The sequence below is a fragment of the Erinaceus europaeus genome, chromosome 13, assembly GCF_950295315.1.
Source record: "Erinaceus europaeus chromosome 13, mEriEur2.1, whole genome shotgun sequence".
NCBI classification, from domain to species: domain Eukaryota; kingdom Metazoa; phylum Chordata; class Mammalia; order Eulipotyphla; family Erinaceidae; genus Erinaceus; species Erinaceus europaeus.
In genome coordinates, this window is record NC_080174.1 from 47,554,986 (window position 1) to 47,579,215 (window position 24,230).

The window sequence follows — 24,230 nt, forward strand, 5'->3', positions numbered from 1 at the left end:
TAGATAGATAGATAGATAGATAGATAGACAGACAGACAGACAGACAGACAGACAGACAAATAGTTATAATAGTCAACACATATTTGTGACCATGGGAGAAACACTGCAGTTTCCAATGGAGGAAATGGGGACACAGAGCTCTGGTGGTGGGGATGGTGTGGAATTGTATCCCTGCTATCTTACAATTTAAATTTTTTTTTTTTTTTTTGCCTCCAGGGTTATTGCTGGGTTTGGTACCTGCACTATAAATCCACTGCTCCTGGAGTCCATTTTTTCCCCTTTTGTTGCCCTTGTTATTTACTGTTGTTGTTGTTATTGCTGTCATTATTGTTGGATAGGACAGAAGAAATTGAGAGAGGAGGGGAAGACAGAGAGGGGGGAGAGAAAGGGACACCTGAAGACCTGCTTCACCGTCTGTGAAAAGACCCACTGCAGGTGGGGAACTGCTTTGCACAATGTGTGCTTAACCCACTGTACTACCTACCCAGCCCCATCTTACTTTTTTTTAATTGTGTGTATATGTAGGTGTGTTTTGTGTCTTATTTATTTATTATTATTATTTTTAAATTTATTTCTTTATTAGGGAATTAATGTTTTACATTCAACAGTAAATACAATAGTTTGTACATGCATAACATTCCCCAGTTTCCCATTTAACAATACAACCCCCACTATGTCATTTATCATCCTTCATGGACCTATATTCTCCCCACCCACCCACCCCAGAGTCTTTTACTTTGGTGCAATACGCCAATTCCATTTCAGGTTCTACTTGTGTTTTCTTTTCTGATCTTGTTTTTCAACTTCTGCCTGAGAGTGAGATCATCCCATATTCTGTTTCTGACTTATTTCACTCAACATGATTTTTTCAAGGTCCATCCAAGATTTTTTTATTTATTTATTTTAACCAAAGCACTGTTCAGCTCTGGCTTATGGTGGTGCAGGGGATTGAACCTGGGACTTTGGAGCCTCAGGCATGAGAGTCTGTTTTCATAATCAATATGCTATCTACCCTCCACCCAATCTTACAATTTTTTAAACAAATATTAAATAACTAATAATTTTTAATTTATTTTCTTTATAACAGAGGAGAGAGAGAGAGCAACCCTCCAATACATGTAATCACTAAGGATCAAAACAGGAAACTCAAGTATGAAAGTCAGATCTTCTACCAGTTGAGCTATTTCCCTGGCCACCAATTCATTATTTTAAATGTCACGAGTTCAATATATCTTAAATATTAGATTTTACCTAAGAGGCTGTCAGTTTGTAATCAACATTAGGAAGTCAAGTTTAGACACTGGACCCCAAACTGGAACACTTTCTGCTACACGTATGGAGAAGCAGAGAAAACTGTCAGCTTAGACAGAAAGAACAATGACTGTTCCTACTCGCTCTTTGCTGTCCAGGTATATGCTCACACTGCCTGATACTTCAGTACTCCCTGCCCTTTTTACCATGGTCAGGACCATTAAGTAGTTAAGCTTATGGGCTCTGAAGCCACACCTGGGTCCAAGTGCTGCTTCTGCAACTCCCCCAACAGTGTGCACTTGAGTAAGACACTTCACCTTTATGAGTCTGAGTTCCTTCTTCTGTAAAATGGGTTATTTATTGGTGTGAAGCGCATGGACCGGCATAAGGATCCTGGTTCAAGCTCCCAACTCCCCAACTGCAAGGGAGTCGCTTCACAGGCGGCGAAGCAGTTCTGCAGGTATCTATCTTTCTCTCCCCCTCTTTGTCTTCCCCTGCTCTCTCCATTTCTCTCTGTCCTATCCAAACAATGATGACATCAGCAACAGCAATGGAACAACAAGGGTAACAAAAGGGAAAATAAATAATAAATTAAAAAATTTTTTTGAATTTTTAAAAAATGAATTTGCTTATTAGGATGAAAGGAGAGATTGCTCAGAAAGCTCTTGCACAATGTCTGGCACCCAGTAAATACTGAATAAGTATTAGTCATTATTACTACCATTGGCATTAGTAGTAGTATGGTATTCTTTCTCAGCTCATTCCTCTCCCAGAACACTTCCTTGTTTGTATAACTCTTTGAATATTTACCACTTGCTTCTATTACTCATCACAACTTTTTGCTTTGGTTTATTGCACACTCCAAGAGGAAAAAGTCACATGTTTTTTTCAAAGGGAGGGAAGAAAGTGGAGTTGGAATGTAGTGTTTTATACATAGTATGTGCACAAGAAAAATGTATTTGTTGGGGTGCTTTTTGAAACTCAAAGCTCCATGAGAGCAAGAAACTTGGTGTGTGATTCACTCCCGCAATTTCCTAAGCCCAAGATGAAGCTGAGCAATTAGAGTACCTTCAACAAAGATATATTGAATGAAACAAATAAAGACATCTTCTTGCTCTCCACCACAATCCTTTCCAAATATTGAGGCTATTGGTGTAACTCTCAACACACATTTTAGAAACTATAGGTTTTTGGAATCTCTCTTAACAGTAAGTACCCCAGGGTTCATTTGGGGAAACAGTCCTTTCCCAGCTCAGTGAGGCTGACCCACCTCCGCATTAGGAATGGTCATGTGGCCCAGAGTTGTCCTATAAGATGCAACTATCCCCTGGCCACAAAGATTGGTTCCAGATGGGCTTGCAACTCAAAGCCAAACGGAGCAGAAACTCATGGAAAGGAGAAACCTGCTTTCCACAGAGGAGGCTAAGTCATGAGAATAGAGCTGCCACTGCCACATGACCACTATGGAAAGAAAGCCTACTTAGGAATGAAGCAAGCATGGAAAAAGGTCTAGCTGAGAAAGGGAAAGAGATAGGTGCCTAATAGTCTTTTCTGAGCAAGTGGGTGTTGTTGTCTCTAAAGCCCTACCTTTCGGGCTGGGTTGTGACGCATATGGTTGAGCACACATAGTTGTGTCCAAGGACCCAGGTTCAAGCCTCCAGACCTCACCTGCAGGGGAAAAGTTTTGGGACTGGTGAAGCAGTGCTGCATGTGTCTCTCTGTCTCTCTCCCTCTCTATCACCCTTCCTTCTTGATTTCTTGCTGTCTCTACCCATTAAATAAATAAAGATAATAAAAAATTAAAATAAAAATAAAGCCCTGGGAGTTGGGTGGTAGTGTAGCAGGTTAAGTGCAGGTGGCGAAAAGCACAAGGACCAGCATAAGGATCCTGGTTTGAGCCCCCAGATCCCCACCTGCAGGGGGGTTGCTTCACAGGTGGTGAAGCAGGTCTACAGGGTCTATCTTTCTCTCCCCTTCTCTGTCTTCCCCTTCTCTCTCCATTTCTTTCTGTCCTGTACAACAACGAGGACATCAATAACAACAACAATAATAACTAGAACAACAATGAAAAACAAGGGCAACAAAAGAGAAAATAAATAAATATTTAAAAATTATAAATAAATAAATAAAGTCCTACCTTTGACCCTTGATTATTCTGTTAAAGACAAGAAGTTCCCTTCCTTTAAATGGGCATTTACATCCAAAAGATCATCACTTAATATTTAAATTTCAGGGGGCCAGGTGGTACCACACATAGTGCAAAGGGTAGGGATCCCAGTTCAAACCCCTGTCTCCCCACCTGCAGGGAGGTCACTTCATAAGCAGTGAAGCAGGTCTACAGGTGGCGAAAAGCACAAGGACCAGCATAAGGATCCTGGTTTGAGCCCCCAGATCCCCACCTGCAGGGGGGTTGCTTCACAGGTGGTGAAGCAGGTCTACAGGGTCTATCTTTCTCTCCCCCTCTCTGTCTTCCCCTCCTCTCTCCATTTCTCTCTGTCCTATCCAACAACAAACTACATCAACAACAACAATAATAATCACAACAAGGCTACAACAAGGGCAACAAAAGATATTTATTTAATACTTAAATAAATATTTTAAAAAACCTTTAATGAAAAAAAAAAAAAAAAGAATTGCTTCTCGAGGAGTCCGGCGGTAGCGCAGCGGGTTAAGCGCACATGGAGCAAAGCCCAAGAACTGGCACAAGAACCGGCACAAGGACCCAGGTTGGAGCCCCGGCTCCCCACCTGCATGGGGGTTGCTCTATAGGCGGCGAAGCAGGTCTGCAGGTGTCTATTCTTTCTCTCCCCTCTCTGTCTTCCCTTCCTCTCTCCATTTCTCTCTGTCCTATGCAGCAACAACGACATTAATAACAACAACAATAATAATAATAACTACAACAATAAAAAAGGGGGGGGCAACTTTAAAAAGAAAAAAAAATTGCCTCTCACCAGTACACTGGCCTATCAGCTATGTTTATATTACTGAAACTTTCCAAAGTTAACGACAGGTTGAACCTGAAGTGAATCTGCACGGCAATATCATCAATTGATTCTCTTTCCTTTGAGATTTTGGACTCAGGTCTGAGAAATTCTACTTCAGTCTGGGCTACATGCTTAAACTGAGGGGTGGAAAATTAGGAGCTGTGAGGAGGTCACATTCATGGATTAACAGAGGCACTCATCTACTACAAAAGAAGGAGGTTGATGCACTCGTTGAAGGAAAGAGTAGAGTCCATGACTTCCTTGGAAAGGAAAGAAAAATAAGAGGGAAGAGATAGAGAAAGAGAACTGCATCCTCATTCCTCATGAAACTAATTACTTCTCTCCTTGGTTTCTTGAGATTTCTCAGTGTTCATATACTTCTCTCCCTCAGTATAACCTTCTCTTAAATAGCAACAGGGGCCTGGGGGGGTAACGCAGCAGGTTAAGCACACATGGCACAAAGCGTAAGAACAGGTGCAAGGATCCCAGTTCCAGCCCCCAGTTTCCCACCTGCAGGGGGGTCACTTCACAAGCAGTGAAGCAGGTCTGCAGGTGTCTTTTTCTCCCCCTCTCTCTTCCCTCTTCTCTCGATATCTCTCTGTCCTAGCTAACAACAGTGACAGCAATAACAATAATAATAACAACAACAATAAACAACAAGGGCAGTGCTCACTTCAGCAGCAAATATACTAAACAGCAAGGGCAACAAAAGGAAAAAAATGGCCTCCAGGAGCAGTGGATTTGTAGTACAGGCATCCCCAGTTATAACCCTAGAGACAGAAAAACAACAACAAACAAACAAACAGCAACAACAACAGCAACAATAAAAAAACCCTTGGGGTCTGGTGGTAGTGCACCAGGTTAAGCGCACATGGCGCCAAGCCCAAGGACCTGTGTAAGGATCCCGTTTTGAGCCCCCATCTCCACACTTGCAGGGGGATTGCCTCACAGGTGGTGAAGCAGGTCTGCAAGTATCTATATTTCTCTCCCCCTCTCTGTCTGCCCCTCCTCTCTACATTTCTCTCTGTCCTATCCAACAGTGACATCAATAACAATAATAATAATAATAACAACAACAACAACGATAAAACAACAAGAGCAACAAAAGGGAAAAAATAGCCTCCAGGAGCAGTGGATTCATGGTGCAGGTACCAAGCCCCAGCAATAACCTTGGAGGGGAAAAAATCTTAAAATAACTAGTTTTTTTTTTTTTTTAAGATTTTATTTATTTATTAATGAGAAAGATAGGAGGAGAGAGAAGGAACCAGCCATCATTCTGGTACATGTGCTGCTGGGGATTGAACTCAGGACCTCTCGCTTGAGAGTCTAACACTTTTATCCACTGCGCCACCTCCCGGACTACAGTTCTGTTTTTTTGTTTTGTTTTTATTTTTACTTGTAACTAGAAGATTTTTAGACAGTCATCCTACAACAAAGGTGTTCTGTTCACTAGACTGACAAAGACCATGGATCTTTCTCTGAATTAAGAAACCCCTATGTCTAACAACAAGCTGTATAATCTTGGTCAAAACACCTGAATCATTGAGCAGACTTTCTCACCTTTATAATGGGAACAATGGTGCTTGCCCTGTTAGGTTGTTGTGAAAACAGAATAAAGTAATATGGAAAGAACAGCTGAGAGTAGGGAGAGATACAGGCAGTGGCACACCTTACCATGTATGAGAACCCAGATTCAAGTTGCTCTTCCTCACCTGCATGGGGGGAAGCTTCATGGCTGGTGAAGCAGGTCTGCAGGTATCTTTCTCTCTACCTCTTTATCTCTCCTTCCTCTCTCAGTTTCTCTCTGTCCTATCAAGTGAAATGGAAGAAATAAAATTTGGGGAGAAATAATGGATGCTGAGAGCAGTGGATTCATTGTGCAGGCACAGAGCCCCATCAATAGCCCTAGTGGTGGTAATAATAATAATAATAATAATTAATAATAAGCTTAGTACACTAATTTTGGGCACCAAGAAGTCATGTACTCAATATATGCTGAGTGCTGAAGGAGGAGGAGATCCTAGCCTGAGCCAGCCTAGTGGTATGTCCCAGAGAGGGCAAAGAAAGTAATGTTAAGGGAGTCGGGTGGTAGCTCAGCGGGTTAAGCACACGTGGCACAAATCGCAAGGACTGGTGTAGGGATCTGGGTTTGAGCCCCTGACTCCCCACCTGCAGGGGAGTTGCTTTACAGGCGGTGAAGCAGGTCTGCAGGTGTCTATTTTTCTCTCCCCCTCTCTGCCTTCCCCTCTTCTCTCCATTTCTCTCTGTCCTGTCCAACAACGACGACATCAGTAACAACAACAATAATAACTACAACAATAAAAAAACAAGGGCAGGGAGTTGGACGGTATCGCAAGTGCAAATCTCAAGAACATGCGTAAGGATCCGATTCCAGTCCCCGGATCCCCACCTGCAGGGGAGTTGCTTCACAGGCAGTGAAGCAGGTCTGCAGGTGTCTGTCTTTCTCTCCCCTTCTCTGTCTTCCCCTCCTCTCTCCATTTATCTCTGTCCTATCCTATCCAACAACGATGACGTCAATAACAACAACAATAACTACAACAAGAAAACAACAAGGGCAACAAAAGGGAATAAGAAAATATTTTTTTAAAAAAACAAAAAAACAAGGGCAACGGGGCCCGGTGGTGGAGCACCTGGTTAAGCACACATGTTACAATGTGCAAGGACCTGGGTTCGAGCCCCTGGTCCCCACCTGCAGGGGGAAAGCTTCACAAGTGCTGAAACAGTGCTGCAGATGTCTGTCTCTCTCCCTCTCTAATTCCCCTTCCCTCTCAAATGCTGGCTGTCTCTACTATCCAATAAGCAAATAAAGACAATAAAATTAAAAAAAGAACAAGGGCAGCAACAGGGAAAAAAAAAATATATATATATATTAAAAGAAAGTAATATTAAAGGGACAACTCTTTTCATTTTTTTCTTCTTAATAAATTATTATTTTTTATTGTCTTTATGTATTTATTTATGTGGATAAAGACAGCCAGAAATTGAGAGGGAAGGAAAGAGAGAAAAGAGACACTTGCAACACTGCTTCACCACTCGCAAAACTTTCACCCTACAGGTGGGGACCAGGGCCTCAAACCTGGGTCCTTGTGCATTGCAACATGTGCGTTCAACCAGGTGCACCACCACCTGGGCACTTATTTTATTTTTTGTTTATTTAATCAGAGCACTGACCAGCTCTGACTTATGGTGTACCAGAGACTGAACCTGGAAACTTTCAGGAACAAAAGTGTTTTGCATAACCACTATGCTTTCTTCCCAGTCATATTTATTGTTTTTTTTTTTAAGATCTATTTACTTATTAACATGAGATAGAGATCATCACTAAAGCATCACTCTGGCACATGTGATACCGGGAATTGAACTCAGGACCTCTTGCTCAACACTATAGCCACTGCACTACCTCTCATCATTAGCATTATTTATTTGCTCATTTGTTTTTGAGTGTCCATTCTGGAGTTCTATTCTTTTTTATTTTTTGTATTTTGTCCTGCTTTATGTCTTTTAAAATATTTATTTATTTATTTATTTAATTTATTATTGGATAAAGGCAGAAATTGGGAGGGGAAGAGAGGGGGAGATAGAAAGGGAGAGAGACCTCAGGCAGAAATTGAAAAACAAGATCAGAAAAGAAAACACAAGTAGAACCTGAAATGGAATTGGCATATCGCACCAAAGTAAAAGACTCTGGGGTGGGTGGGTGGGAAGAATACAGGTCCATGAAGGATGATAGAGGACCTAGTGGGGGTTGTATTGTTATATGGGAAACTGGGGAATGTTATGCATGTACAAACTATTGTATTTACTGTTGAATGTAAAACATTGATTCCCCAATAAAGAAATAAATTTAAAAAAAAAGAAAGGGAGAGAGACAACTGCAGCCCTGCTTCACCGCTTGTGAATTGAGCCCTCCCTCCCAGGCAGGTGGGTGAAGTGACCGCCTTGCAGCCATGTGCACTTAGCTTTCTGCTGCTACAGCCTGCTTCCCCCTCCCCCCCAGGTTCAATCTCTCACACTGCTGTAAGTCAGAGCTATGCAGTGCTCTGGAAAGAGAGAGAGGGAGAGGGAGAAAGGAAGGAAGAGGGGGAGGAAGGAGGAAAAGAGAAAGAAGGAGAGAAGGAGGAAGATAAGGAGGTAGGAAGAGAGGGAGAAGGGAGGGCGGGTGGGTGGAGAAAGAAAAAAGAAAAAAAAAAGAAAGAAAGAAAGGCTAATTATAAAGACTTGGAGGTGAAAGGACATAGTATTTTAAAACAAAAATAGGCATGGAGTAGGATGCAAAATGCTATAGGGTATAATGCAAAATCTGTGTGGATTTTTAAGGTAAAGACTCAATATTTCAAAGAAGTTTCTTCTGCTCTCTTACACACCAGTAAGGCACACATGGTTTCACCTTCCACCAGCCTAGCAATACATTCATTCATCTTCCCCGCCTCTAGGGTAACTTGGGTGGAAAAATTCAAGAAGCATTTATGTAAGTACAAGTCCTGAGGCCTCTATCATTAAGGGTATTGACAAGGATAGATAGAACATTTTCCAAATCTTTTTTTTTTTTTTTAAGTAGGTTTCAAAAATACCGTCCAAAAATATGAACATCTCGGGTCATGGAGTTTGGGGTCATTTTTTTTTCCTTCTTTGTGTTTCTTTTTTTAAAAAAATATTTTTATATTTATTTACTTATTCCATTTTGTTGCCCTTATTATTTTATTGTTGTAGTCGTTGTTGATAGGACAGAGAGAAATGGAGAGAGGAGGGGAAGACAGAGAGGGGGAGAGAAAGATAGACACCAGCAGACCTGCTTCACCCCCTGTAAAGCTACTCCCCTGCAGATGGGGAGCCGGGGGCTGGAACCAGAATCCTTATGCGGGTCCTTGTGCTTTGCGGCACGTGCACTTAACCTGCTGCGTTATCGCCCGACTCCCTTTGTGTTTCTATCTATCATTCAAAGTTGTATTGTAATGTGCATTATCCTTATGAAAAAAGATAAAGCTATTTTCATCAGAAGAGTTGGGGAATGGGCTGCTTTGATTTTATTTTCTCACATTCTACCAGATTCCTTCTAACACATCTTCCTTCTTCAGGAATAGGGAAATTTATTTACCTGATTGTTTAGGCCTTAGTGAAGCTGTTTTAGACAGAAACTCACACAGCAGCAGTCTGCCATGGCTGAAATTCTAGGCAGCACACTCCTGCCCTCTCCTGGTCACAACAGGTCAGAGTCTGATCCAGCAAAACAGTGCACACTCAGTGCACATTGACAGTCCAGGTCATCCCCATTGAAGTGATTTCTGGGAAGTCCCGAGGTAGCTAAGCAGGTTAAGTGCACGTGGCACAAAAATGCAAGGACAGGTGTAAGGACCCGGTTCGAGCCCCTGGATCCCCACCTGCAGGGGAGTCACTTCACAGGCGGTGAAGCAGGTCTGCAGGTGTCTCTCTTTCTCTCTCCTTCTCTGTCTTCCCCTCCTCTCTCCATTTCTCTCTGTCCTATCCAACAACAATAATAATAACTACAACAATAAAACAACAAGGGCAATAAAAATAAATAAATAAATAGATATTTTTTTTAAAAGTGATTTCTGCCTGCCCTTGCAGTCTTTACTGTGTGGAACACTACCACTAATAGGTTAGCACCCCACTTCAAAACAGGATAGGATCTTGGTTTGCCAGGTTCAGCCTAATGACTAGACAATTTTGCCCACTCCAAGCTTGAGGCTCCCAGCCAATGCTATATCCTGAGTGCTACAGCAAGTGGTGGAGTGCTTTCCTGACCACTAGCTAGCTCAGAAGGTCAGGGCTCGGGGTTCAAAAAAGGAAAAGAGTAACCTGGAAAGTGATACAGTGAATAAAACCTTGGACTCTCAAACATGTGTTTCTCAGTTTGATCTCAGGCATCACATGTTTTCTTTCTTCCTCCTTCTATATCATAAATAAATAAAACACTTAAATTTTTTAAAATTTTCCATTTTGTTGCCCTATTTGTTTTTTATTGTTGTTGTAGTTATTGTTGTTGTTGTTGTTACTGATGTTGTTGTTAGGACAGAGAGAAATGGAGAGAGGAGGGGAAGACAGAGAGGGGGAGAGAAGATAGACACCTGCAGACCTGCTTCACCGCCTGTGAAGCAACTCCCCTGCAGTTGGGGAGCCAGAGGCTTGAACTGGGATCCTTATGCCAGTCCTTGGGCTTTGCACCACATCCACTCTAGGGTTATCGCTGGGGCTCGGTGTTGGTATGCATGAGACCCCTTCTGTTTCATTTGGTTTAAATCCCCCCTGCTTAACACTATTCTATTTATATAACCGCTGTTAACAAGCACCTCCCTCCAGGGCATTGGTTCAATCCCCACTGTTTCATGATATGTTTTTGCTCCACCCCCCCTCCTTGTCACACCCTGATCCCCTCTTTGTCACACTCTGATTATCGCCAGTCACTTTTCTCTCCACCCTCTCTACGTCACATCTTGTTTCCACCCTACTTGGGAAGTATATATAAAGACAGCATTGTGAGTTTTAGAGTACTGTACTGTACTTTGAGTTTAACTTAGCTCGTCTTAGATTGTGCTGCGTCCTGCATGAATAAAGAGATACTGCCTACAGCTCAACTATGAGTCCCTGGTCGTCTGTTACCCGCCCGTGAAGCCAGCCCGGAGAAAACAACCTAACCCGTCGAAAACGACAGCTCGGTGCTGTCACTACGAATCCACTACTCCTGGGGGCCATTTTCCCCATTTTATTGGATAGGTTATAGAGAGAAACTGAGAGGGATGGGGAAGATAGAGAGGGGGAGAGAAAGATAGACACCTGCAGACCTGCTTCATCACTTGTGAAGCAATCTCCCCATCCTCGCAGGTGGGGAACTGTGTACTGGGACCATGATCCTTGAGCTGGTCCTCATGCTTTGTACTATGTGCATTTAACCCAGTGCACAGCCGCCCGGCCCCTGAGTCCAGCTACTTGTTAGCTTAGCATTTAGTCGTTTTCTAGCTTTGTGACCTTCAACAAATCACCCAGTTTACCAAGAGTCACACTGGCCTCTTCTGCAAAATGGGAGTACAAACAGTAGCTATAATGAGGGCTAGGCAGCAGTGCACTGGGTTAAGCGCATGAAGTGCAGGATGGTGGTTCAAGCCCTCCAGCTCCCCATCTGCAGGAGGGTGGCTTCACAAGCGGCGAAGCAGGCCTACAGGTGTCTTTTTCTCTCCCCCTCTCTAACTCCCCTTCTTTCTCAACTTCTCTCTGTCCCATCCAACAACAACAGTAACAACAACAACAACAGTAATAGTAACAACAATGGGAAAAAGGATGACCACCAGGAGCGGTGGAGTCTTAGCGCAGGAACTGAGCCCCAATGAAAGCCCTGAAGGCAAAAAAAAAAAAAAAAACAGGTTCAATCCCCCTGAACCACCCACCATAAGCTAAAGCTGATCAGTGTTCTGGTCAAAATTAATAAATATAAGTGAAATAAGATTGTTCCAAGAATTAAATCTGTTGATCAATAAAATAATTGCTTTACAGGAAGTTGTAAATATATTATCACTACTATTAGATTCAATTTATTTTTTAAATGATATTTATTTATTTTGGATAGAGACAAAGAGAAATTGAGAGGGAAGGGAGACAGAAAGAGGGAGGGCTGGGCAGTGGCACACCTGGTTGAATGCACATATTACAGTGCACAAGTACCCAAGAAAACTTTGCAAGTGGTGACGCAATGCTGCAGGTGTCTCTCTGTCTCTCTCCCTCTCTATCTCCCTTCCCCCCTCTTGATTTCTGGATGTCTCTATAAAATAAGTAAAGATGGGCCCTCCCAGGACCTTGTCCTCACCATAAAGCAATGACGGTAGGGATAGCCCCAGTCTCCAAAGGAAGGCTGAGGGTATCCTGCTCTGCCACTTGAGAAAGACTGGTCTTAAAATAAGTGCAGCCTGCAATGTTTCCAGCTGTGACCATGAGCTGTGATCTCAGACTAGTAGGGATTTAGAGGTTACACAGGATATGGTGCTAAATATAAAGATATATTCTTCTTCTTCTAGCGTTTGCCCTTCTTCCATAGCCAGTCAACAGCGTCAGGTTGAGCCTGATGTCTGCTTGTTGCTGGCTTTGAAAGTGACTGGGATCCATGTGGATTCAGTCAGCTAGGAAGGATCGTCAGTTTCCCCAATAAATGGGTACTCACGGGATGCACCACGAGAAGGTCAATCCAATGCATCCCAAAGATATATTTATGCCCTGGGTCAAGTGGATGGAGGTAAATAGTTTTAGCCACAGATTTTTTTTTTCAGGAACGGAAGCTACTCTCTGCCCTAATCCAACTTTCTAGCCCTTTCCTCTACTCTGACACCATCCTCTCAGACAATATTCTTATCCAACTTCAGGCTAGCTATCACACTCAAGCAAATCTACCACAGTTGTGTGCCCTCAAGGAGCATGCCTGAAATGGATTTCCTATTTTTCTTCTACCCTAAAATTCCTAAGTTCATCTGCTCTACTCTTACTTTTTGGTTCCTGTTCATTAACCATCTTGTCTCAACTTAGGTCATGACACCTTCCAGTCACCAAGTTACAGATGATACCATGATTCCATCCTGACTTCTCTGGGCAGACAACCTCACCAATGTGGTCTGGACCCTAGCATCTCCAGAGCTCTGGTCCACTAGGGAAACAGAAATAGGCTGGGGGTATGGATCAACCTGTCAGCACCCATGTTCAGCGGAGAAGCAATTACAGATGCCAGAACTCCTACCTTCTGCTCCCCATAAACAACCTTGATCCATACTCCCAGGGGGGAGAAGTGATAGGAGGAAGATAAGAGGACTCTGCATTCCAGCTCCATCAGCACCCAGAGAGAGAGAAGGAAAGGGACATATGGAGGTAGCTATGCTGTCATGAGTAGCTTGGAGGGGAAGAGAGGATTGGATCAGAAAAAAAGGGGGGCAACTATGTATAACTGTGGACAGATAGTTGTAGAGATGATGGTTGGCCCATGTCTGCAACCTTAGGGGAACTGTGACGGCTTGCAGTGAGGAGACTAAAGACTCAGAACTCTGGTGGTAGGAATGGTGTGGATTTAAACCCCTGTTGACATGTAATTTTGTAAAATAAAGGTAACAATAAAATAAATATACTACAAATTTAAAAAATAAATAAATAAATATAATACACTGCTTCACCACTTTTGAAGCTTCCCATCTGCAGATGGGGACTAAGGGCTTTAACCCAGGTCCTTTTTTTCTGTAATGAGTGATCTCAACCAAGTGTGTCACCACTTGCCCCCTAAATTCAATTTAGTTCTAGGAAATATAAGAAATGATGTATCCCCTACCCATAATCCTAATGGAAAGTAATTAATCAAAGATTTTTTCTAAGATTTTATTTATTCATGAAGAATATAGGAGGAAAGAGAGAGAAAGAGCCAGCTATCACTCTGGTACATGTGGTACCAGGGACTTAACTCAGGATCTCTTGAAAGTCCAATGCTTTATCCACCGTATCACCCCTGGACCACTTAATCAAAGACTTCAATAAGCAACCTTGTCAGATAATTCAATTATCTGAGAGAGTAATCAGGTCCTGGTACCTAGTTGGACAAAGGGAATTAAAAAAAGGTAAGAGAGTGTGTGTCCCAACATAATAGATAATATATTGAACTCTCAACCATGAGGTCCCAAGTTCAGTTTTCAGCATCAGATACATCAGAGTGATGCTCTGGTGTGCTCTTCTCTCTGTGTGTCATAAATAAATAAATAAATAAATAAATATTAAAAGAAAGAAGGAAAGGGGGCTTCCACTTTTTTCCTAGGTTAAAAAAAAAAAGTAAAAGGTAATGGACAATTGGCCTAGTAAATACTCTGATGATTTACAGAGCAAACCAGAACATGTATCTGGTGCAACTTGCTTGACTCATCAACCTTCTAACTCTCACTTCCCTAACAGAGTAAACCCCAATGCCCCAGAGATGTTTAAAAGTATCCAAAATTAATCAGGAAAAAAAACACAGATGCAGTGGTGTTAATCACATCACTCCCAGAGGCCTAGTTTCACACTTGGTCTCTTCTGATTGAGCCATGTCCCCAATAGGATTTTTCCAGTCTCTTATAGGCCCAGAGTCTGGTTGTTTTCAGCTTCCAGGCAGCAAGGAAATAGCCCACAGACCTCCTGCAACATCAAGGAACTTGGAACAACAAATACCAGACAGATTTTTGACCCAACATGAAGAGAAGGTCAGAAGGAAGGAAGGAAGGAAGGAAGGAAGGAAGGAAGGAAGGAAGGAAGGAAGGAAGGAAGGGAGGGAGGGAGGGAGGGAGGGAGGGAAGGAGGGAGGAAGGAAGGAAGGAAGGGAGGGAGGGAGGAAGGGAGGAAGGAAGGAAGGAAGGAAGGAAGGAAGGAAGGAAGGAAGGGAGGGAGGAAGGAAGGAAGGAAGGAAGGAAGGAAGGGAGAAAAGTTATGGCAGAGGAAGACCTAGTGGGGAGGTTGAATTGTTATGTGGAAAAGTGAGAAATGTTACACATTTACAAACTACTATATTTCACTGTTGACTGTAAACCATTAATCCCCCAATAAAGAAATTTTTAAAAAGAAGAGGGTAGGAAGGAGAGAAGGAAGAAAGGAAGGAAGGTAGGTCAGGGAGCATCTGAGAAACTACTATTAAATTCCTCTTGAAGTCAGAAGTTGTGCTAGGTGTTTACATGACTAAGACTGTTAATGCAAAGATGAGCTATAAATTCATGTAGAGCAGTTGGCCCAAGGCCTGATACACAGTAAGAGCACAATAAATGTTGGGTATAGTTTTTTCATTATTTTTCTTTTAAGCCTAACAAAAGCCCTGCAAGCTGTTCCACAGTGAGAAGCAATTTGATACACATCCTTATATCAGATAAATCTGACTTCAAATTCCAGCTCTGCCACTCATAGGAAAGCAACTGTATTTTTCTGAGTGTTGGTTTGCTCATCTGCAAAGTCAGGGAAATAATGGTTCCTATTGAAGCTTCATCTAAAACCCTTAGTGTAGGGGCTGGCACATACTAACTGCTCAATAATATTAGCTATTCTTAGTACTCTTAAAGGAGAAGATACAAAAGCTAGGTCACTCATCCAAACTCACATGGTCAAATAGAATAGACTCATGGCTTTGCCTTACTCAGTATCTGTGCCTCCATCTTTTTTTTTTTTTTTTTGTCTCTAGGGTTATTGCTGGGCCTCGGTGCCTGCACTCTGAATCCACTGCTCCTGGAGACTATTTTTTTTCCCTTTTGTTGTCCTTGTTTATCATTGCTGTTGTTATTATTACTGTTAGTATTATTGTTGTTTGATAGGACAGAGAGAAATGGAGAGAGGAGGGGAAGACAGAGAGAGGGAGAGAAAAACAGACACCTGCAGACCTGGTTCACCGCCTGTGAAGCAACTCCCCTGCAGGTGGGGAACCCGGGGCTCCAACCGGGATCACTAACACTGGTCCTTGCGCCTTGCACCACGTGCGCTCAACTCCCTGCACACCGCCTGCCTCCCACCTCCATCTTTTTAAAAATTACCACCAAAAGTTATCCACCACTTCTGACAGCCTTTATTTTTTCCGAACAAAGATAAAGGGGTGGGGGACAGGTGGTGGTGCACCTGGTTGAGTGCACATGTTGCAATACACAGGACCTTGGTTCAAGGCCCTGGTCCCCACCGGTAAGGGGAAAGCTTTGCGAGCAGTGAAGCAATGTTGCAGGTGTCTCTCTGTCTCTCTCCCTTCTCTATCACCCTTTCCCTCTCAATTTCTAACTGTCTCTAGCCAATAAATAAATAAAGACAAAAAAATTTTAAAAAGAGGGAGTCAGGCAGTAGAGCAGCAGGTTAAATGCAGGTGGTGCAAAGCACAAGGACCAGCATAAGGGTCCTAGTTCGAGCCCCCGGAGTCCCTTCACAAGCAGTGAAGCAGATCTGCAGGTGTCTATTTTTATCTCCCCCCTCTCTGTTTTCCCCTCCTCTCTCCATTTCTCTCTGTCTTAACCAGCAATGATGATATCATCAACAACAACAATAACTACAACAATAAAACAGCAAGGGCAACAAATGGGAATTAATTAATTAATTAATTAAAAAGAGTGGCCTGGGAGGTGGCAGAGTGGATAAAGCATTGTACACTCAAGCATGAGGTCCTGAGTTCAATTCCCAGCAGCACATGTATCAGAGTGATGTCTGGTTCTTTCTTTCCTCCTATCTTTCTCATGTAAAATCTTTAAAAACAATTAAAAAATAAAGAGAGAAAAAGAAGAAGCGAGACACCTGCAAAACTGCTTTACCACTCTTGAAGCTTCCCACCAGTACAGGTGGAGAGCTGGGGTTTGAATTCAGGCCCTTGTGCATTCCCAGGTATGATGGATGCCACCTGGCCCTCTGTGGCTCCACCTTTGGTTAGAATATCAGCATGCTCTTTTGGGAACGCCCTTTTCCCATTTCTAGGCCATATGACTTAGGTGGGTTTGACACCTGTATTTCAAGCTCCAGGTATGTGACCCAGGTCTGGTCAATTGCTTATGCTCTCTCTCTGGTAACAGGGATTGGCCTCAGAGTGGATGTGTGACTCATACAAAGTCCATGAGAAGAATGTTAGAATTCTGGTGAACTCACTGAGGGAAAAAAGGAGCCTATCTTTAGCTTTGACACTGAGAGGGTGAAATCTTAGAGCTGGGTGGAGAAAGTATAGGAGTGCAAAGCAAACCCAAAGAAAACAGCTGAAGTCTATATTGGAAGAGTCTCTGAAAAGAAACAGAAGCCTACAAGCTTTAAGCTCTTGCTTAAACATTTGAACAGACATATCTAAAGTCTGTATCTCAAGTTTTGGAGGCATGAGGCAATAATTCACATTCTCTCTCTTTCAAGATAACCAAAAGCCTCCTTATTTGGCAAATGCATTAGTCAAGATCCCAGCTGGAAACAGATGGTACACTCAAATTAGAATAATTTGAAAGGGTTTATTTATGATGGCATAGCCAGTGTAGGAGAACCACAAGGGATAGCTTGTGACTCTGGGCTAGTAACAGTTAAGGAGTTGTCACCACCCCTAGGCCCAAAGGAGCAGAGGAGAGATATTTACTTGAACCCTAGGGAAGGGAGTTTTGAAAAAGAGGCCTCCTTAGAAGAGCAGTGCTTGTCAATCAAGACATGTTGTCAGCCTGTGAAAGGAGCCAGGGGAATAAATATCCTGACCTCTATCCTCTTGCCTCTCATCCACAGACTGTTAGTTGAGTCCAGCCAGAAGTCAGAAGGCAAACAAGTCTTTCAATGAGTCAGACCCAGGACAGGGTCAAGTGTGAATTTTTGCAGGGGTAGATGGAAGATAAATTATCTACCAAGAAGGTAGCATGGCCCATTCTAGCTGTCTCTCCCACTGTTCCATGAATAGTTTTTGCGAGGTCAGAAAGGTGACTCAGGGGACGGGGTGGTAGCACACTCAGAAGAGTGCACATAGTACCATGCCCAAGGACCCTGGGTTAAGTCCTCATTCCCCACCTGCAGGGGGAGTGGTCAAACAGTGCTGCGGGTGTCATTCTCTCTCCCTATCTCCCCTCCCCCTCTCAATTTCTCTCTGTCTTATCAAAATTAAATAAAGAAAAGAAGAAAAGGCCACTAGGATCAGTAGATTCACTGTGCAGGCACTGAGCCCCAGTGATAACCCTGGTGGAGAGAGAGGAAGAGAGAGAGAGAGAGAGAGAGAAAGAAAGAAATAGAAAAAGAAAAATGGGATCATCAATGGTAGAGAATGTTCCAATCTCTGAAGGGAGGCTGGACAACATACTCTATCTTCCACCTGAGGAAGATGGGTCCTGAAATTGGGGCAGCTTGCAATGTTCCTACTCATGACCACAGAATGTGAGCTCAGATGTACAGATATGCAGAGGTCACTTAGGCTGCTAACCTGAATATGGGTCCCAGATCAGATCAAATCGATTGGGTTTACAGTCAACACTATTTATACACATTTCCCATATTTGGGAGCTACTCTCTTCCCTGATCCAGCTTTCTGGTCCTTTTTCCAGCCATGACATCATATTCTCAGACAATAACTTGGATCCACCTGCATATTAGATGTCAGGCTCAGAAAAAAAAAAACTAGTATAGTCATAGGCTCTTTGGAATATAACTAAAATAGGTCTACTAATTATCTACAAAATGGAGGACCCCTCAATTCTTCATCTGAACTATTCCAGCCTTTAGGTTCATGATTAATCAACAATTTGTTCTGCTTTATATCTTAACTCTTTTTCAGCTACCAGGTTCCAAATGCTACCATGATGCCAACCGGACTTCCCTGGGCAGATGGCCCCACCAATGTGTCCTGGAGCCCCGCTTCCCCAGAGCCCCGCCCCACTAGGGAAAGAGAGAGGCAGGCTGAGAGTATGGATCAACCTGCCAATGCCCATGTACAGCCGGGAAGCAATTACAGAAGCCAGACCTTCCACCTTCTGCACCCCATAATAGCCCTGGGTCCATACTGCCAGATGGATAAAGAATAGGAAAGCTATCATGGCATGGGATGGGATAGGGAGTTCTGGTGGTGGGAATTGTGTGGAGTTGTACCACTCTTATCCTGTGATTTTTATAAATAAAAAGTAAAGAAAAGAAAAATAACTCAGTGGGTAGAGTATATGGCTTAAATATGTGAGGTCCTGGTTCCAACCCTGGCATGAATAAGAAGGAGCAGTGTGGGGGTCGGACTGTAGCACACTGGATTAAGCACACATGGCACCAAGCACAAGGACCGGCTGCTTAAGGATCCCAGTTCAAGCCTCCAGCTCCTCATCTGCAGGAGGTTCGATTCATTGGTGATGAAGCAGGTCTGCAGGTGTCTATCTTTCTCTCCCCTCTCTGTCTTCCCCTCTTCTCTACATTTCTCTCTGTCCTATCCAACAATGGCAGCAATAACAACAATAATAATAACCACAACAACGATAAAACAAGGGCAACAAAAGGGAAAAAAATGGCCTCCAGGAGCAGTGGATGCATGGTGCAGGCACTGAGCCCCAGCGATACTACTGGAGGTAAAAAAAAAAAAAAAAAAAAAGAAAAGAAAAGAAAAGAAAAGAAAAGAAAAGAAAAGAAAAGAAAGAAAAAGGAGCAGTATTTTGGTCTTTCTCATATAAAGTCAATACATCTGGGAGTCGGGCTGTAGCACAGCAGGTTAAGCGCAGGTGGCGCAAAGCACAAGACCAGCATGAGGATCCCGGTTTGAGCCCCCAGCTCCCCACCTGCAGGGGAGTTGCTTCACAAGCGGTGAAGCAGGCCTGCAGGTGTCTATCTTTCTCTCCCCCTCTCTGTCTTCCCCACCTCTCTCCATTTCTCTCTGTCCTATCCAACAATTACGACAAATATAATAACTACAACAATAAAACAACAAGGGCAACAAAAGGGAATAAATAAATAAAATTAATATTTAAAAAAAAGTCAATACATCTTTTAACATTTTTTTACATTCACTGCCCAGTAGGTGGCGCAGTGAATAAAGCATTGATCTCTCAAGCACTTGTACCAGATGCGCCAGAATGGTGCTCTGTTTCTCTTCAATTTCTCTTTCTCATAAATAAATAATTCTTTGAAAAAAAAATTTAACTCATATGTGTAATTTGAATTACTAAAACAAATGATCTTGCAAAAAGGAAATTATAACCAAACTATCTTTTGGACACTGTGAAAACTATAGTGGTTATGGGGCAGAGAGATACATATGTAGAACTTTGGGTGAGTGTTTAGTGAGTTAATACACCACATGTGGGTATAAGAATACATCCATAAGATTTTTTAAAATATTTTATTTATTTATTAATGAGAAAGATAGGAGAAGAGAGAAAAAAAACAGATATCACTCTGACACATGTGCTGCCTGGGATCGAACTAAGGACCTCATTCTTGAGAGTCTAAAGCCTTTTCACTGTGCCACCTCCCAGACCACAAGATTTTTAAAAATATATATTTATTTATTTATTAGAAGGATAGAAGGAGAGAGAGAGAGAGAGAGAGAGAGAGAGAGAGAAAGAAAGAACCAGATTATCACTCTGGTACATGTGCTGCCAGGGATTTAACTCAGGACCTCATGCTTGAGAGTCCAACACTTTATCCACTGTCCCACCTCCCAGACCACTCCATAAACTTTTATAATTTTGTGAAACACTGTTAAGCCACTAATAACAAGCAACACATAAAGAAATTTTTTTTTTTGCTTCACAAGTGGTGAGGCAGGTCTGCAAGTGTCTTTCTCTCCCCCTCTGCCTTCCCCTCCTCTCTGCACTTCTCTTTGTCATATCCAACAACGATGACATCAATAACAACAACAAAAATAACTACAACGATAAAACAACAAGGGCAACAAAAGGGAAAATAAATAACTTTAAAAAACAAGAGAAGGGAGTCAGGCAGTAGCGCAGCAGGTTAAAAGCACATGTGGCGAAAAGCACAAGGACCGGTGTAAGGATCCCAGTTTCAGCCCCCCACTCCCCACCTGCAGGGGAGTCACTTCACAAGCAGTAAAGCAGGTCTGCAGGTGTCTGTCTTTCTCTCCTCCTCTCTGTCTTCCCTTCCTCTCTCCATTTCTCTCTGTCCTATCCAACAACTATTACAACAATAAAATAATAAGGGAAACAAAAGGGAATAAATAAATATTTTAAAAAGGGGAAATAAATAAATTTTTTTTAAAAGAAAATAAATAATTTTTTAGGACCAGGGAGATAGCTCAACCTGCTAGAGCACTAACTTGCATGCCTGAGGCCCCAGAGAATCAAGTTTAATCTCCAGCACTACCATATGCCAGAACTGAGCAGTGCTCTGTTTTTGCTCTCTCTTATAAAATAATAATAATTACTATTATTACCCCACTAGAGAAAGACAGAAACAGGCTGGGAGTATGAATCAATCTGCCAACGCCCATGTCCAGCAGAGAAACAATTTCAGAAGCCATACTTTCCACCTTCTGCATCCCTAATGATCCTGGGTCCGTACTCCCAGAGGGATAAAGAATAGGGAAGCTTCCAATGGAGGGGGTGGGATGCGAAACTCTGGTGGTGGGAACTGTATGGAATTGTACCCCTCTTTTTTTTAAGATAGAAGAGAGAAATGGAGAAAGGAGGGGAAGATGGAGAGAAGGAGAGAAAGACAGACACCTGCAGACCTGGTTCACCGCCTGTGAAGCGACTAGCTTGCAGGTGGGGAGCCGGGGGCTCAAACTCGGATCCTTATGCCTGTCCTTGCGCTCTGCATCATGCATGCTTAGCCCGCTGTGCTGCTGCCCAGCCCCCAACTGTACCTCTCTGATCCAACAAACTTGTTGATCATAATTAAATCAATAAAAATATTTAAATAAATAAATAGGACCATGAGATAGCCCACGAGGTAGGGCATGTGCCTTGCTTGAGTGTAGTTCACAGCTTTTTTGTTTTATTTTTATTATAATTTTTTATTTATTAGAAAGTGACAGTCAGAAATTGAGAGAAAAGGGTGAAGTAGAGAAGAAGAGAGACAGAGAGACACCTGCAGCACTCCTTCACCACTTGCAAAGCTTTCCCCCTGCAGGTGGGGACCAGAGGCTCAAACCTGGGTCCTTGAACATTGTAACATGTGCACTCAACCAGGTGCACCACCACCCAGTCCCTTGTGTGGTCCATGTTTGAGCCCCAGCACCACATGGGGAATGCTATGGCATCAGAGTAAGCTCCAGTGCTGTGGCATCTCTTCTCTCATCTCTTTCTTTTTGTATGCCTCTCTCTATGTGAATGAAAAAATGGTTCAAAGTAGAGAAGACATGCACGTGTAATGGATGACTTAGTTCTTCAAAATAAAAATAATATAAATAATTGTGGAAGTCCTAGAAAAGATCTCATAGGAGCTAGGGATCTTGGTGTCTAGGAAGAAGTTACGACACCGGCCCTACTAAGTTTTCAGGGAGAAAGAAGCCCAGCTACCTACATGGCCAAAGAGTCCTGAGCTGACCCTCAGGCCTTCGTGCCAGCTCCCTTGCTCCCGCAAAAATTTGTCTGCTGGCTAGCTTGGTCCAATCTGGGGCATCAGCAGACAGCACATTTTTGACTACTCTTTTTCTCTCCATAGGAGATGTCTGTTTCCTTCTGCAGCCATGCCAAGAAGCTTCTGGGATTCCCTACTGATGGCAAGGACCCAACAGTACCCTGAGGACAAAGCTGAGCTGTATCCAAGTATCTCATTTTGCTCACACCTGTTCCCTCTTCTTTCTTCCCCAAACACCCCCTCCTCCAAAACATTTTTTTTTTTGTCAGAATGGTTTCCTTATCACTTTTCAAATCTCCTGAAAAACCTCAGGAGCCCCTCATAAAGTCTTTCTCATGAACCCGCCTGACTCTACAAACTCCTGCTATTGTGATGGTTTTCCTCAGAAGAACATCTACATGTAAAGGAGCTAATAATAGCAGTTCATATTTGCTGAGTGTCTTCTGTGTACCCATCACTGTCACTGAGCTAAATGTCTCACAGAAATCATCTCGTTTTATCCAGTTAAAAAAAGAAACTACATCAGTCTGGAAGATGACGCAATGGGTAAAGCATTGGACTCACATGCCTAAAGTTCCCAGCTTGATCCCCAACACCACATGTACCACAGTGTGCTTTCACTTCTCTCACCCTCTCCTCTCTCTGTCTCAAATGAAGCTCTCACATGTAATCAAGAAAATAGATGTTAATAAAAGAGACCACCATGGGTAGACTTAAAGAAGGTGGGTTGATATCAAGGAAAGTCAGGAGCAAGGACCTAGCACAGCCCCCCTAGTTGCTGAACTCCTGTGTCAAAACAGGTTCTACCACCTTTGTGGAGTTTAGTAAGTGACCTTATTTGTAGGTGAGCATACTAGTCAGCACACTTTTGACTGCAATTGACTGAAACCAATTTAGATTGACTTAAGCAAAAGGGAATTTATTAGGTAACTTAACAGAAAAGTTAAGAAGGTTTCAAGCCGGTTGACCCAGGGGCTCCAAATTGTCAAGTTACATTTATATACTCAAGAGAAATAAATTATTTTTATTTAGTTTATTTATTTATTTATTACCATAGCACTGCTCAGCTCTGGCTTATACTGGTGCGGGGATTGGGGATTGAACCTGGAACTTTGGAACCTCAGGCATGAAAGTCTTTTTGCATAACCATTATACTATCTCCTCCACCTGAGAAATAAATTATTAAGTCCACCAAGAGATGTGTAAAATAATGGAGTTGGTACAGTGGCTAAGGTATTGAACTCTCAAGCATGAGGTCCCAAGTTTGATTTCTGGCAGTACAGTACCAGAGTGATGCTCTTGTTCTCTTCCTCTTCCCATCACTCTAATAGTGACAAATCTTTTTAAAAAATTGTCCTTTGGCATGGGCTCTTTTTTTTTTTAACATTTATTTATTTACTTATTTTCCCTTTTGTTGCCCTTGTTGTTTTATTGTTGTTATTGATGTAGTCTTTGTTAGGACAGAGAAAAATAGAGAGGAGGGGAAGACAGAGAGGGGGAGAGAAAGGCACCTGCAGACCTGTTTTACCGCTTGTGAAGCGACTCCCCTACAGGTGGGAGCCCCTTGTGAAGCGACTCCCCTACAGGTGGGAGCCGGGGGTTTGAACCGGTATCCCCTTCCCTAATAGCTTTCCTATTCTTTTTTTTAAATATTTATTCCCTTTGACTGCCTTTTATTTTATTTTTATTGTTGTTGTCGTTGTTGGATAGGAAAGAGAGAAATGGAGAGAGGAGGGGAGGACAAAGAGGAGGAGAGAAAGGTAAGACACCTGCAGACCTGCTTCACCACCTGTGAAGACTCCCCTGTAGGTGGGGAGCAGAGGGCTGGAACTGGGATCCTTATGCCGGTCCTTGCGCTTTGCACCACCTGTGCTTAACCCGCTGCGCTACCGCCCAACTCCCCACCTATTCTTTTTTATATTTTATTATTTATTTTCCCTTTTGTTGTCCTTGATTGTTATTGTAGTTATTGTTGTTATTGATGTCGTT

General features: G+C 42.7%; 2 long non-coding RNA genes across 2 annotated transcripts; both read left to right on the top strand.

Moving 5' to 3' along the window:
- Positions 1 to 14,238: 14,238 nt before the first annotated feature.
- LOC132542517 (uncharacterized) lies at positions 14,239 to 18,900 on the top strand. The gene is made up of 3 exons (XR_009553523.1): positions 14,239 to 14,467; positions 17,466 to 17,534; positions 18,499 to 18,900. It is a non-coding gene; the product is annotated as an uncharacterized LOC132542517 (long non-coding RNA).
- A 2,422-nt stretch (positions 18,901 to 21,322) lies between these two features.
- LOC132542518 (uncharacterized) lies at positions 21,323 to 22,669 on the top strand. The gene is made up of 2 exons (XR_009553524.1): positions 21,323 to 21,424; positions 22,326 to 22,669. It is a non-coding gene; the product is annotated as an uncharacterized LOC132542518 (long non-coding RNA).
- The last annotated feature ends 1,561 nt before the right edge of the window (positions 22,670 to 24,230 follow it).